The 17,086-nt window shown below is 39.7% G+C and overlaps 1 pseudogene; it reads left to right on the top strand.

Moving 5' to 3' along the window:
* Positions 1-16,671: 16,671 nt before the first annotated feature.
* Positions 16,672-16,756, top strand: LOC130027002 (uncharacterized; annotated as a pseudogene).
* Positions 16,757-17,086: the final 330 nt, after the last annotated feature.

Genomic DNA, 17,086 nt, shown 5'->3' with positions numbered 1-17,086 from the left:
ATTTTAAAAACTCCTTTGGGAAATTATGAGTATACCAAAATTTTGTAATCACTACATTACAGAGGGGATAAAATTACATACAAATAGGCAACCAGTTCATGAAAAGATGTTTTAACACCACTAACCAGATAATAACTTACATCTGTTAACACCAAAAAAACAGAGGAGATCTTTTGTTGGGATACAGAGGAAACAAAAATATTGTACATGGTTTGCAGGAATAAAAATTTTAAATTGGTGCAGGCACTGTGGAAAATAATAAAAAATTTCCTCAAAAGTTAAAATTAGAATTATTGTATTACACAACAATCTGACTCCCAGGTTTACATTTTCGAAAATCAGAAAGCAAGCCATATAGAATCACCTAACCTTCATGCTTATTAGGACATTTTCACAGTAGTTAAAATAAGAAAACAACATCTAAATGCTAATCAGTGAATGCAGGCTTCTATACAAAGTATTAAACAGTCATGACAAAAAGTATATTCTGTAATTTGCCACAACTTGGATGCTACTTGAGGTGCTACAGTAAACAAGAAAATCCATATGAAGATAAAAATTTTATGCTATCACTTACTTATATTGAGGGGGGGAAATGCCAAACATACAGAAATGAAGAACAGAAAAATGTTCTCCAGAGGCTATATATAAAGGTCCAAAGTTTGTTTTCAGATGAAGAAGATCTTGGATATATTACTTATCATAATGAATATAGTTAAGGACTCGGTATCGTAGGATTGAAATGTGCTTGAAGAATGGAAGTTAAATGTTCTCACTACACACACAAAAAGGAGATAAACACATGAAGTGTTGGATGTGTTAATTAACTACATGGTAGGAATCCTGTCACAATGTATACATGTGACAAATCACCACAATGTATACTTTAAATATTTTACAATTTTATGTGTCAATTAGCCTGAAAAAAGCTAAATCTTTAATTAGAAAAATCACAAGTTTGGACATTTGGGAAACCCAGATTTCACCTCTGCTATCTGACATGAAAATGGAAATAGTAATAGTGCTACTACAGAGGACTATTGTGAAGATCAACTTAAATGAAATAACGTCTGTGAAACATGAAGTGTAGTTCTCTCTAAACCGGACTGATAATGTTGCACGTTCTCTACCTCAAAACACAGCACACCCACAAACTGGCAGCTTACAGGCCCTGGGAGGAATGAAAACCAGAATTCTAAGAAAGGCATTAAGACACCTGAGCTTTCTGTCAGATGTTGCAGGTGCCTCTATATTGCTTCAACAGCACCATTCAATTTTCTCTTAAAAAAAAAGAAACAAGGTCCGATTTAACATAAATCAGGGCACTAATGTGTTTACAGATGTATCACAAGGGGTGGACCTCAGTGCTTCTGTGAATTAGAAATCAAAGCTCATTTACATAATGTTTAGAAAGCTCACAAACTTCCTATTTTGTCTAAAATAATTGTGATTCTCCAAGGTTTTCCCAACTGTGCCAATTTGGCTGCAGTCACTGCTTGGATTGCCAGCCTGCATCCAGATTTCTCAGTCTAATCTTTGGCAGGATCCTACTCACTTCAGTTTCAGGACCAAGTAACTGGCAGCAGCCCAGAAGCTCAAGTGCACACTCCTGCCAAATCAACACTGGCCAGAAAAATTCTTCAAGAATGTGAAACAAAAGAGAGTTCAGCCCTTCCCTGCAATGCACAACCAAACTGAGTTGACCACCTAGCAACTGGTCCTCACTCCTCCAGTGGAAGGAGACATAACTAAAAATGCCACAATAGGCAACGCAGAGGCATAGGAATAAACATCCTATAACGACTTGTATTTTAAAAATGCAGATTTTTTTAAAGGTCAAATTGGTTTGCATCACATGAAATTATCAACCAAGCGACTGATACATCACGTGTGTTTGGGCCATGCTTGCATGGATTATGTGGTTGGCAGAAAATTCAGTGTGGACTCTTGATTGTATGTATTACGGGTCAGCAGTTTGACAAACCAGTTCACTTTAATTCCTAAATTATCTTTCTATGATACCTTCCTTGATTAAGAGAACATAAAAATGCCAGTACTCACTTCACTTTGTATCCTCTGCTAATAAATGTAACAGGAGTTGAACGACCAGAAAACTTCACAATTCTGAGCATAAGTACAATATGTTTCAAGCATTAGGATATTAAAGAGATAAATGTTTGACGATTGTATTTATATTTATTTTAAATAGTCTCTGCCCCCGCGCCTGGGTGTTCCTTCCCGGAGTCCCTTGGAGGGGAGCGGGTTGAGCTTTCCTCCCCGCCCCGACCAGGGCTACGGCAGCCGAAGACCTCCAGGACCAGCCACCACCATGCTGAGACCACTCTCCGCACCCATGAAGGTACTGGCAGAGGGACAAAGCCACGCGGGTTCCGGGGCCGAGACCTCCACGCCTACTCGAATTGGAGTCGAGCATCTTCCACCCAGATCCTCCAAATTCCAGTAGGCGGGGGTCACACCCACCACCTGGCCCCCTGGCGCCGTGTAATCCCATCAGCGGCCAAGACTCAGAGACTATAAAATCCAGATCCCGGAACTTTTTTTTATGACATCTTATTGTCTTATTTCTACTTTGGACAAACTTGCAGGCTATCGAATGTAGCCTGCCCACAGGGCAGAGTCTGGCAAACTCCCCGTGGCGTACCAATTATGCCAAATACCAGTAACAATGATGGGTCTCACTTTCCTAAATAGCCTTGAATATAATCTCAGGGCTAGGATGAAAGAGACGTTACTGGGGCCTGCTCGAGGCAATCGACGAATAACAGGATGATGAAAAAATGAAAATGTATTTATATTATGGAATCATATGAACTTAACTACTAGCAGCATGTTTAGGAAAACTAAAATTTAGAAAAGATACCACCAAACCTGAACCCAGCTATAATTAAATATGTAAATTAATCTTCGCAGTTTTATTTAAAACACAGGAGCTATTTGATCATAAATAATGAACAGTGATATTATTTCTGTTTCATCACAATTTAATTAATTAGGCACTTTATTCAAAATTTCTCTACAGAGGTTTTGTTCCAAGACTCTTTCAACATTTTCACTGAAATGTAGCAAAATGTAAACCCCAATAATCTCATACTTAAAAAATTAAGCTATCTTGTTATTGAATTAATAATGTTTTCATGCATCTATTCAAAAACTTCTACTAATGCTGAAAATGTTATCGGCAACCAATTAAGAACACTAAGTCAGCATAAATAATATTTATAAGTGCTGAAAATTAATACACAAATTGTAAATGTACAAATAATAGGATGAACATGTGAATATTTTAACTGTATGCAGGTTTATATAGAATCATAAAATTTTGTAATTCTTAATTCGCATTTTTGGGATTTGAGGCAAGAGATGGCACTGCCCTAGGTAGCCAGAGATGCATACCCTATCAAGGTTGACAAATCACATCAAAGAGATGTTGAAAACACCTGGCCCTAATTTATCTTAGGTGCCATCAACAGAACTAGTTGGAAAAGGCAAAATTCACTCAAATTCTTGTACATTGCCAATTAACTACATAGACCCCATTTGGCACAAACTTGAACAAATAATAATATGCGCTAAACACCTAACGTGCCTAAGGTAACCAGTTCCTCCGTTGCTTTGACATCATTTAACTCAAACACAATATGTATATTTTCAATCAATTTACTTTGGATTCATTTTTATATATGAAACATGGTCAGTGTTCCATGAACACATTTTCAGAGGAAAGATTGCTATAAATATGATGTGATAATGACTGGAATGTTTCAGGGAAGGACAGGAGGAGAAAAGAAGGCAAGTGCAAACTCATAAAATTTAAAATAAACTGTGAACTAAGACTTGGCATTTCATCATTTTTAAGCCGAAATCTAATTAGTAAGTTATGTCCTTTAAAAAAGTGTTGTAAGATTTTTCTTAAATAAATATGCAATTCAAGATTACTCTTTGAAAGAGTAATTTTGCTTATGACTTATGCTATGACAATAAATCCTGCTTTGGAATTTTGAAAAAATAATTTGGTAACAACACAGACAGATTACTTATTAATTCTAATATAAAACACAATAAGAGGTAATAAAATTTCAATCATTATTTTGTTACTACAAAAGTGTAGTTACAGCCCATCTGTGGGTTCTTGATTATTGTATGAAAGATTTGCATACAAAACTCGGATACTTAAGAACTTAAGGTTTATTGTACAATTTGAGTAGGTGGTTATGGGTTCCTCCCCCAATGTCCAGCTCTCTCCCTCTCTGACTGTACAAAGACAATCATCCTATAATGCTCATTGTTGCCCATTAAGATTACAACCTTGTCCAGATTCTGTGCTTCCTGTCTACCATGTATGATGGCCTAGACAGAAAAACTGGTAGTTTTCTGTTCAGTACTTTCCTAGTCTGAAATCTGCAGTGGAAACTTGTGTCCTTTTGCTGGGGATTGCTTCTTGGTAATCTGTTTCTGGACCTCTCCAACAGCTTCTTGTTTGTGTGGCTTTCCTTGGTCTTCAGTCATGGCCAAAAGACAAGGGTAATCCCAGCTTCTCTGCTGTCTGTCTGGGCACAGGACAGGGGCCAAAAAAGAGTTGTCGAGCTGGAAGATTCCTTTTATATCCTATTTCCCACTTCTATTTACCTCATTACCTATTTTGAATGGATACCTTTTCAGTGAGCAAAACTTAAATTTATCAATTAAATTAATTTACCTAGTACCCTCCCTTCTACTCCCACAGTTACAATTTGACAAAGAATTATGAATTCATTATGATCTATATTACCACTAATATTGATTATCAATGACATAGAGGTCTTGGCAATTAAATCTCATGTTTCTAAGTCAATTTATTATGCTAGGATAAACTATAACTTTAATATAAGAAATTTATATGTTCAAAGAATGTCATCATTAATCTATAGCTGGATAATGTTATAAAAATGTCTTTCATTTTGATTTGTAGAGATAATACAGCTGGTTGTGTGCTTGCCTTGCACTCTCCCAACTGTATTTAATCCCTAGTATTCCGTAGAAGTCACTTAGTACCACAGAATATATCCCTGAGCACAGAGCCAGGAGTAAGCTCTGAGCACCATACTAAGTGACACAAGTACTAAAAAAAAAATTGAAAAAAAATTACTCTCAGACTGTTAAATGTTTATGATAATCTACAAAATAAAAAAACTTATTTTATGAAATAATGAAATAAATACCATAAGATATATTGGGCTTTACCTGGTAGAATGCAAAACTGTCTAAAGATAATGGTAGAGGGATATTGGCAGTGTGGTGGCAGGTCTGATGCAATAACATTCTAAAACATAAACATTAATATTTTTGTAAAGCATGATACTTCCACAGGAAGTAAAGAAACTGTTTCCTATATGCTGGTAGTTAAAGATAAAACTTGGAATATATTAATATATAGATGAATTTAAAGTTACTTTTACTTTTTAAGTACAATGTCTCTTCTTCAGAAATAAAAAATTTACAATACAGGTCAAGAACCTTAATACTCTATTTCACAAGTTGGAAGCAAAATTTTGAGGTCTGTTTATATCATAAATATTGAGATCCCAAGCTTGGGGTTAAATTGCAGGACTAAACCACTTTAATATTTTTACCTGAAAAAAAAGATTCTTTTGCAAATCTAATTTAATTTTCATACTTTTATCAAGGAACAATTGATCCCATGCATCCTTTGTGGGATGGTTCCCGAGAAACACACATGGTCTTATCCAAGTGCTCAAGGTAGGTTCCAAGTACTATCATCCTGATTTCTAGGAATAGAGAACAGGTAAAACTTCAATCTGTACTGCAGCATTATTTAAAATTGTCAGAATCTAGAAACAGCCTGAGTGCCTGCTAACAGAAGACTGGTTAAAGAGACTATGGTATATGTACACAACGGAGTATTACTCAGTCACTAGGAAAAACAAAGTCATGAAATTCATTTATAAATGGATGGACATGGAGAGTGTCATGCTGAGTGAAATTAGTCAGAAGGAGAGGGACAGAGATATAATGATCACATTCTTTGTGAGATATTAATAAAATAGCATAATACTCATACTCAAGGACAGCAGAAAGAAGGACTAGGAGAAATGGTCCACAGTTGGAAGCCTGTTTCAAGTACTGGGGGAGAAGTGTTGGATAGATAAGTGACCACTATGACAATGATGGTTGGACATCATCACTCTAGATTGGACTGGTGTGCTTAAAGCAGGTAAAGGATCAAACATGAAAACTTCTCAGTATCTGTATTGCAAACCATCACTTGTATCACTTGTATCACTTGTCATCCCGTTGTTCATTGATTTGCCTGAGTGGGGGCCAGTAACATCTCCATTTGTTTCTGTTTCATGCTAGTGTATTCCAATGGCATCTGCTCACTCCAGGAACATGAAGAGCATCAAACCTTTGGGTTTGAGCTTGGTTCAGGGTCTTAACAAAGAAGTTGGACCATTTTGTAGGTGGGCAACAGAGTGTTCTTTTGATGTCCCATGGAATCCAGTTGGTAATGGCTCTAGTCCAGCGGTCATCTCCAAATTGCATTACCTATCTGGTTCATCAGATTTTCAACACCTTGGCAAATGAGGCAGCATCCCTGATCTTCTATCGTCAACAGAGGTCAGAACTCTTGATTGCTTCTCTCACTTGAGTGAAGCATGATATTCCAAGCATAGCTCTTTGGTTCCTCTTTGGGTGACCCAAATAGCAATCTCATCCTGTTTTCATAGTGCCAAGGTCTCTTAGGCATATGTTAATGCAGGAAAAATGGTGGCGTAGAAAAGATGTTCCCGAAGTCGGAGGTTCTTCATTCTCTTAACAACTTCTTCAACGGTCTTGAAGGCATTCCACATTGCTCTCTTCCCCCTGCAGAGCTCAGGTGTCAGGTCATTCATCATGTTGAGTTCTCGACTTAGGTACACATAACTGCTGCATTCAGAGATGTTCATTCCATTGAGAGCAAATGGAACGTCAGGGACTAGTCCACTTCTCATGAACATTGTGAGATTCAGCTGCAGCCCAACCTTTCCACACTCACGGTCAAAGTCGGCCAGCATGTGTGCCACTTGGCTGGTGTTTGGTGTTATTAGAATGATGTCATCAGTGAAGCGGAGATGGTGTAGTTGCCGACCATCTATCTTCACTCCCTTTTCTTCCCATTCCAGTAGTTGCATGAATTTCTTGAGGGTGGCATTTATGAGTTTCGGTGAAATGGTATCACCCTTCCGAATGCCTCTCTTTACATCAATGATCACTTCTTTGTAGAATGATGAAATCCCAGTGGTGAATCCATATTATAGCTCACGGAGGATCCTGATGTAACTGAGTTTGAATGTCCTGTTTAGCTAGGGCTTTGATGATCACTTCCGTCTCAACAGAATCAAAGGCTTTCTTAAATCAATGATGAACGTTAGAGCAGCATCTTGAACTCTCGCAAAACCTCAATGAGCTTGGTCACCTTGTGGATATAGTCCATCATGCTGAATCCTTTGTGAAACCTGACTTGCTCACATGGTGGTCCTTCATCTAGTGTTCTGCCTATTCTATTCAGGATGACTCGAGTGAACAACTTGTAAATGATGGACAACAGGCAGATTGGGCAATAGTTGCCGAAGAGTGTCTCCCTTCTTGTACAACAGAACAGTTCTGCTGGTTTTCCATTGGAATAGAAACTTGCGTTCAGACAGGTAGTATGTGAAGAGCTGAGCCAGTGTACTGACTAGTACCGGTGGCAGATTCTTTAGATTCTTCTGGACAATCAGGCCGAGCCTCAAGCATGAGTGAAGTCCCGTGGAACCTAGGTACTGTGGAACTTTGCGACCTTGGACTCTGGGCTAAATGGGACCTCGGAGAAGAGATCCTCTGCATGCTTCCCCCTATATCTGGTGACCCAGAGGTCACATCCATAAGCACTCACTGCCAGCGCCAGATAATCTGCTCATCAGCTGACCTCATCACCCAACCACTGCCACACTTAAGGACACTTTCCAGACTGCGTGGCTGCCCAACACACCATAAGATACTTCCTAACCATTTTCCATAATTACCACACCATATTTGATGGCATTAAAATATGGTGTAAGCCATATGGTTCACCATCTCATTGTGTCTGGTGGTGGCAATGGTGCCAGCCTGAGAAGAGTGAACCAACAGGTGCTGCAGATCCTTACAACATGTCAGTCGACCAAAAGCTTGAATTAGGTAGACTAGGAGCACATGCAAGGGCAGTTAGAGGCCTCCCTAAAAACCTTCATCCCTTTCAGTGAGCTCAGCAAGCTACCAAGAGTATCCCACCTGCACGGCAAAGCCTGGCAAGCTACCCATGGCACATTCAAAATTCCCAAACCAGTAACAATGATGGGCCTCATTCCCCTGACTATGAAAGAGCCCCCAATATGACAGCATTAAGAAGAATGAGCAAGGAGAGGCTGAAATAATCTCAGGGTCGGACTAGGCTGCCAAAATGAAGTACTAAAATGACTTTCAATGCACATACGCTGGCATCAAAAGCATTCATCAAGGACCTGATGGTGCAACTGCCGAAGATCAAGTACAACATCTTTGGTCTGACTGAGACGAGAAGTCATTATTCAAATCACGCCATTTTTGACACTGGAGAAGAACTCTTTCTCAGAACATGCAACAACAGAGGTGTCGGTGGTGTCAGAGTCCTCGTCAACACAAATTTGGCCATGAGCATTGATTCATTTGAATGCCTAACAACCTGAATCAGATGCTTATGCTTGAATAGAGGTGGCTCATTGCTGGCAGTTTCTATCTTCATCGTCTACACACCAACATCCAACAGTGGTGAAGAAGAAATCGAGTTCTACATGGAGATGGAGATGTTCTATAAAGAAGACCACACCTGACAGGCACAGAGGCCCAGCTCTGGGCAACAAAGCTGAACGACTCCAATTCCAACAGGTACAGCCTGCCCCCAAGGGCCTGGGTCCCTCTCTGGGCACGCGCAGCTAGAAACAGCCCCTAGACAGCCAGTTTTCAACCCCTGATCGGCGTGGGACGGGCACAGAGGCCCAGCTCTGGGCACAAAGCTGAACGGCTCCAATTCCAACAGGTACAGCCTGCCCCCAAGGGCCTGGGTCCCTCTCTGGGCACGCGCAGCTAGAAACAGCCCCTAGACAGCCGGTTTTCAACCCCTGATCTGCATGGGACGGGCACAGAGGCCCAGCTCTGGGCAACAAAGCTGAACGGCTCCAATTCCAAACAGGAGATGTTCCCAACTCCTCGCCCAGTGCCAGGGACTCTTTCCTGAGCCTCGGCCGCTCACGCGGCCGCGAAATATTTTCCCACTACATATGCCATAGGAACCATAAGCTAACTTCTTAGATGGAAACTTCTCTATTTTAGCTCAGCCACTAGAAACACAGTAGCCAATAACTCATAAGCCTATCTTAACTCACACTGCATATCAAGCAGAATAGTAACAGTGAACGTGAAGGACTAAACCACACCTCTCACCATGGTAAAGCAACGCAAAAGCCCACCAAACATTCATATTGAAGAGTCTAGCCCAGATGACACCAACAGTACTGTAGTGTTAGACAACCTCTCTGACAAGGAATTCAGAAGGGAGCTACTTAGGATGCTTAGGGAATTAAAAGAAACAATGGAAAGCAATGCCAATAGAAGACAAGAGGATCTGAAGGCAGAAATGAGGAAAATGCAATCAGAAATGTCAACCTGAAAAATCTCGTAGGCGAATTGCAAAGCTCAGTGGAAGGCCTCAGCAGCAGAGTAAGAGCAGCTGAGAACAGAATCAGTGAGCTCGAAGATGAAGTTCAGAGACTCTCCAGAAAAGAGAAGAAAATGGAAAAGAGACTCACAATTCGGGAACAGATGGCAAGAGAAGATCGTGATGAAGCCAAGAGGGGTAACATAAGAATTATTGGAGTCCCAGAGGGACAGGAAGAAAACCTCTATGAAGAAGAAACTGTCAAAGAAATCATTGCTACAACATTTCCAGAGCTGAAGAAAACTTGTGACCACATTCAGGAGGCCCGAAGGGTACCAGCTAGAAGAAATCCGAATAAAAACACCCCAAGAGACATTCTGATCAAAATGACCAAAACCTTAGACAGAGACAAAATTCTGAAAGCAGCAAGATTGAAGAAAGAAATCTCTTACAAAGGAGCATCCTTAAAATTCACAGCTGATTTTTCTGATGAAACCCTCATGGCCCGAAAACAGTGGTGGGAAATAGTAAAAAAACTCAATGAAATAAATGCCTCCCCCAAAATACTTTTCCCAGCAAGACTCTCATTCATAATAGAAGGAATAACACACAGTTTCACAGACAAACAACAGCTCAGGAACTTCATAGACTCAAAACCTTGGGTACAAGAACAACTAAATGGGCTACTTTAAGGCAAAAAAGTCCCCTCAAATACACCAAATTTTAACAGAACAATGGGACAAAATCCCATAACAATAATCTCTCTCAAAGTCAATGGGCTAAACGCACCAATTAAAAGACATAGAGTGGCAGGATGGATTGGAAAAATTAAACCCAACATTCTGCTGCCTGCAAGAAACGCATCTCAATAGTCAAAGCAAACAGAGACTCAGAGTCAAAGGCTGGAAAACAATCCTACAGGCAAACAGCTCCCATAAAAAAGCTGGGGTAGCCATCCTTATATCAGACCACATCGATTTCAGAGTGAAGAAGGTCATAAGAGACAGTGAAGGCCATTTCTTATTGATCAGAGGATCTGTACAACAGGAAGAACTTACAATAATAAATGTATATGCATCTAATGAGAGACTAGCAAAGTACTTAAAACAACTACTCATATATTTGGAAAAAGACATCAATAGCAACACAATACTAGTGGGAGACTTCAACACTGCTTTATCACCTCTTGATAGATCAACCAGACTCAAGCTTAGCAAGGACATACTTCATTTGAGGGAAACAATGGAAGAAAGGGACTTAGTAGATATATACAGGACACTTCATCCACAAAAAGCTGAATACACATTCTTCTCAAGCGTACATGGAACATTCTCCAAGATAGAATACATGCTGAGCCACAAAACATGCCTCCATAAAATTAAGAAGGTAGAGATTGTATCAACAATCTTCTCAGACCATAATGCGCTGAAATTAGAAGTAAATCACATACAAAAACAGAAAACTAAATCAAACACCTGGAAATTAAACAGTGCACTATTGAACAACGAGTGGATTAGACAGGAAATCAAAGAGGAAATCAAAAGATTCCTAGAAACGAATGAAAATGAGAACACGAGTTACCAAAACTTATGGGACACAGCAAAGTCTGTGTTAAGAGGAAAGTTTATAGCTCTACAAGCATTCCTAAGGAAGGAGGAGCGAGCACACATAAGTGACCTAACCTCACAGCTTAAGAGCTTGGAGAAGGACCAAAAAAAGGAGCACAACCCGAACAGGAGAAAGGAAATAATAAAACTCAGAGCAGAGATTAACGAGATGGAAACCCAAAAAACAATCCGAAAGATCAATGAAACCAAAAGCTGTTTCTTTGAGAAAATTAACAAGATCGATAAGCCTCTAGCAAAACTCACAAAGAAAGGGAGAGAGAAAACCCTAATAAACCGAATCAGAAATGAAAAGGGGGTCATTACAACAGAAACCACAGAAACTCATAGGATCCTCAGGGAGTACTTTGAGAAGCTTTATGCCACGGAACATCAAAACCTCGAGGAAATGGATAAATTCCTAGACTCCTACAGACTCCCAAGGCTGAACCAAGAAGACCTGGAATACCTGAACAGACCTATCACCATCAAGGAAATTGAAATGGTAATAAAAAGTCTCCCCAAGCACAAAAGTCCTGGCCCGGATGGATTCACTAGTGAATTCTTCCAAATCTTTAAAGAGGACTTACTCCCAATACTCTTTAAGCTTTTCCACGAAATTAAAATATCAAAAACACTTCCGAACAGTTTCTACGAAGCAAATATCACACTGATACCAAAAGCAGACAGAGATACCACAAAGAAAGAGAATTACAGACCGATATCCCTGATAAACACAGATGCAAAGATCCTCAACAAACTACTAGCAAATAGAATCCAACTACTCATCAAAAAGATCATACACCATGACCAAGTAGGATTCATTCCAGGGATGCAAGGATGGTTTAACATTCGGAAATCAATCAACATAATCCACCATATCAACAAAAGAAAAGATAAGAAGCATATGATCATATCAATAGATGCAGAGAAAGCATTTGATAAGATCCAGCACCCCTTTATGATGAAAACCCTAGCCAAAATGGGTATAGAGGGGACCTTCCTCAGCATAATTAAAGCCATCTACCACAAGCCTACAGCAAGCATCATCCTCAATGGGGAAAAACTGAGAGCCTTCCCTCTAAGATCAGGGACGAGACAGGGATGCCCACTCTCTCCACTGCTGTTCAATATAGTACTGGAAGTACTTGCAATAGCGATTAGGCAGGAAAAAGATATTAAGGGCATTCAGGTAGGAAAGGAAGAAATCAAGCTCTCACTATTCGCAGATGATATGATACTCTACTTAGAGAACCCAATAACTTCCACCAAAAAACTCCTAGAAACAATAGACTCGTATAGTAAATTTGCAGGTTATAAAATCAATACCCAAAAGTCCATGGCTTTCCTATACGCAAACAGTGAGAGAGAAGAAATCAACATGAAAAAAACAATCCCATTCACAATTGTGCCCCAGAAAATCAAGTACCTAGGAATCAGCTTAACTAAGGAAGTAAAGGACCTGTACAAAGAAAACTACAAAACGCTACTTCAGGAAATAAAAGAGGACATGAGGAAATGGAAAGATATCCCCTGCTCATGGGTCGGGAGACTTAACATTGTCAAAATGGCAATACTACCGAAAGCATTGTATAAATTCAATGCAATCCCAATAAGGAGACCCATGACATTCTTCAAAGAAATGGAGCAAACACTCTTGAAATTTATATGGAACAATAAGCCCTCACGAATAGCTAAAGCAATTCTTGGGAAAAAGAAAATGGGAGGAATCAACCTCCCAAACTTCAAACTGTACTACAAAGCAGTAATAATTAAAACAGCATGGTACTGGAACAAAGGCAGAACTGCAGACCAATGGAACAGGGTTGAATACACTGACATCTCTCCTCAATCATATGCTCATCTAATCTTTGATAAAGGTGCAAGTAATGTGAAGTGGAGTAAGGAAAGCCTCTTTAATAAATTGTGTTGGCATCACTGGACGGCTCCATGCAAAAAAACAGGCTCAGAACTCTGCCTAACACCATGTACAAAAGTAAGATCAAAATGGATTAAAGACCTCAACATCAGACCAGAAACCGTAAGTTACATTGAAGATAAAGTTGGCAAAACCCTCCATGACATTGAAGCTAATGGTATCTTCAAAGTGCCACACCACTGGCCGAGCAAGTGAAAACAGAGATAGATAAATGGGACTATCTTAAACTAAGAAGCTTCTGCACCTCCAAAGAAACAGTGACCAAAATACAAAGACAGTCTACAGAATGGGAAAGGATATTCACCGAATACACATCTGACAAGGGGTTGATATCCAGGATATACAAAATACTGGTTAAACTCCACAAGAAGAAAACATCCAACCCCATCCAAAAATGGGGCAATGAAATGAACAGAAACTTTCTCAAAGAAGAAATCCGAATGGCAAAAAAGCACATGAGAAAATGCTCTACATCATTAATCATCAGGGAGATGCAGATCAAAACCACAATGAGATACCATCTCACACCTCAGAGACTGACCCACATTCAAAAGAACAAAAGCAACCGATGCTGGCGTGGATGTGGCGAGAAAGGGACACTCCTTCACTGTTGGTGGGAATGTCGACTGGTTCAGCCCTTCTGGAAAACAGTATGGACGATTCTCAAAAAATTAGAAATTGAGCTCCCATTTGACCCAGCAATACCACTCCTGGGAATATATCTCAGAGAGGCAAAAATGTATAGTCGAAGTGACATCTGCACTTGTTTGTTCATTGCAGCACTCTTTACAATAGCCAGAAACTGGAAGAAACCTGAATGCCCAAGAACAGATGACTGGTTAAAGAAACTTTGGTGCATCTACACTATGGAGTACTATGTAGCTCTTAGAAAAGATGAAGTCATGAAATTTACATACAAGTGGTACAATATGGAAAGTATCATGCTAAGCGAAATGAGTCAGAAAGAGAGGGATAGACATAGAAAAATTGCATTCATCTGGGGGATATAAAGTAACAAAGTATGAGATTAATACCCAAGAATAGCTGAGATCAGCACCAGGAGGATTACTCCATAACTTAGAGGCCAGCCGGGTATCCTGGAGGAAAGGGCAGTTCAGATAGAGAAGGGAGCACCAAATAAAGGATGTTTGGAGGATCCTCCCAGGAGGGGAGATGCATGTCGAAAGTAGACTATGGACTGAACATGTTTGCCACTCAATGCCTCTTTTGCAGACCACAACACCCAAAAGGAGAGAGAGAACACAGGGGATTGCCCTGCCACAGAGACGGGGGGATGGGGGGATGGGGGTGGGAGGGATATTATCCATGGTGGTGGAAAATGGGCACTGGTGGAGGAATGGGTATCTGATCATTGTATAATTGAAACCAAAGCACAAAAAATTGTAAATCTACAACTTTAAAAAAAATAAAATAAAATAAAGGGGAAAAAAAAAGAAGACCACACCTTCTACCAGATCATTGTCAGTGATTTTAATGCCAAGATAGGACTGAGAAGATCGCCCAAAGAACTCTACATCAGGCCCCATGGCCTAGAATGGAACGAACAGGGTGAGAGACTGTCTGAGTTCATCATGTCGACCAAGACCATCCATGATAACTCACAATTCCAGAAGGCCAAATCTAAATGTTGTGCATGGGAGTCTCCTGGTGGACAGTTCCACAATGAAATTGACATCATATTCAATCGATGGTTTTGCCTGACTGATGTCGCTATTGTCCCAAAATTCCAAACAGGATCGGATCACCGTCTCCTTCGTGTGAAATTCTACTTCATAGAGTGGGGAGAAAGTTCTGCAAAGTTTAAGAAGAGAAAACCCAGAACCACCAACTGGGAGCTCTTTGGTACTATTACAACAATATGGAAGATGCCTTCATTGACAACATAGATGAGGAATATGATCAACTGCTTAAGCACCTCCATGACTGTGCGAGGAATGCCAAGATAGAGAGAAAGCCACAAGCAGATGCCTGTTTTTGAAAACTCTCGAGCTCATTAGCCAGCATGATCTGGAATGAGCCTCAAGCAATCACAAGCTAATGTCTGAGCTCACAAAGCTGTGCAGAGAAGCGATAAAAGAAGACCTCAAAAGAGAGAAGAGCAGCAGTTTTGGCCAATGTGGCAGAAGCCGGGAAAAGTGTTCACAATGCCGCCTGTCCTTTGCCAACTATAAAACCAAGATGACTGCCCTCCTCGTCCTGATGGATCTATCACATCTTCCCAAAGGGCAATGGAGAAGATTATTCACGACTTCTACTCAGATCTCTTCGATAGCCACGCCCACCTGCCCACATACCAAATTCCGAAGGATGGGTATGTCATTCCCAGTGTTCTCCCTTCCTTATCTGATATACCATTTCATCAGTAAAGAAGCGCCAGCACCAGGTCCAGGCAAGGTCAGACCTGATCACCTGAAGAATTGAAAACCATTGCAAAGAAGAAGGGAGGGAGGGAGGGAGGGAGGGAGGGAGGGAGGGAGGGAGGGAGAGAGAGAGAGAGAGAGGGAAAATCGTATGCCATATAGGCAGGCTGAGAGGGTGCAGGTGGTAGGAGGGAACTGAAACATTGGTGGTGGGAAATATACACTGCTGGAGCGATGGGAAACTGAGATATTGTATGATGGAAAACCAATCATAAACAGCTTTGTAATTGTGAATCTCATGGTATTTCAATAAAAATGAATAATTTCTTTAAAGTTCAGTCTGTGAATGTGACCTATAGAATGAAGAATATTAGCAAAGATATCGTGACAAGTAGAAGTTGATATATGATGCTTTATTGATTCAAGTCAATAAATTAGCATTCAGTGGCAATATACATTCAAACTAGGTGTATACCTTCTGTATTAAAAACAGTGTTCTCCATTCTCAAAAACAAACAAGAAATAGCCAGTAGAGGAATAGAGAAATAGACAGCAAACCAATCTCACCAGAAGTCTGAAGATAATAGTTTAAAAGGATAAAAGAGTAGAATTTAAACTATTGAGAAAAGAAAACTATACTTCCAACTCAATTTAACTCTTGATAAGACAAAGTCCACAAATAGTTGGACCTGTTCTTTTTCTGCATCTTCCACTTTGTAGTAATAATTTAAGTTAATATAGGCAAACCACTAATGTAATACTGACATATTATTAGCTGAAAATGCTAGAAGTTAACAAAACTGACAATTTAATAATTGTCAAATAATTTGTGAATATAAAAATAAACCAAGAGGGTGATATAGTGATAGTGTAGCAGGTAAGGCACTTGCCTTGAATGCAGCCAATTTAGATTTGATCCCCAGAACCATATATAGTCCTTAAACCCTTCCAGGAGTGACCTTTGAGCAGAGTCAGGAGTAGTCTTTGAGCACAGCCAAGTATATCCACTCAAGAATGAATAAATACATAAGCCAAAAGCAAGTTTGCTAAAATAATTGCAATGGCAGAAATGTATTAATTTCAAATCTACTGAGGTTGCCCATTCTACCTTAGTACAGGGGAAAAATGTTTAATTAAAATAAACCAACAGGATTTGCAATGTTAGTAATTCTATTTTTAGTAAAATAGATAAAAATAGTCATCAAAATTCATCCTCTTAAGCCTTTATTAAATGTATAAAAAGTGGGTTTGGCAGCATGTTAAAAGACAGGAATCAATCATCAAAAAGAATCAATGAAAATAGGTGCCTAGATAAAAGCCTCAACTAAACGACATTAACTGAGGAAGCATCCTCTCTGTTCATGTTCCAAACTATGGGAATTTAAATATCATCAGAGCCTCAGTAAGTATTAGTTCCTAGCATCAAGGATTTTCCCAAAAATTTAGTTTT

The sequence above is a fragment of the Sorex fumeus genome, unplaced genomic scaffold (genome assembly GCF_029834395.1).
Source record: "Sorex fumeus unplaced genomic scaffold, SorFum_2.1 ptg000035l, whole genome shotgun sequence".
Lineage (NCBI taxonomy): Eukaryota > Metazoa > Chordata > Mammalia > Eulipotyphla > Soricidae > Sorex > Sorex fumeus.
Note: the sequence above shows the minus strand (reverse complement) of the source record. Positions and strands in the feature narration are given on the sequence as shown.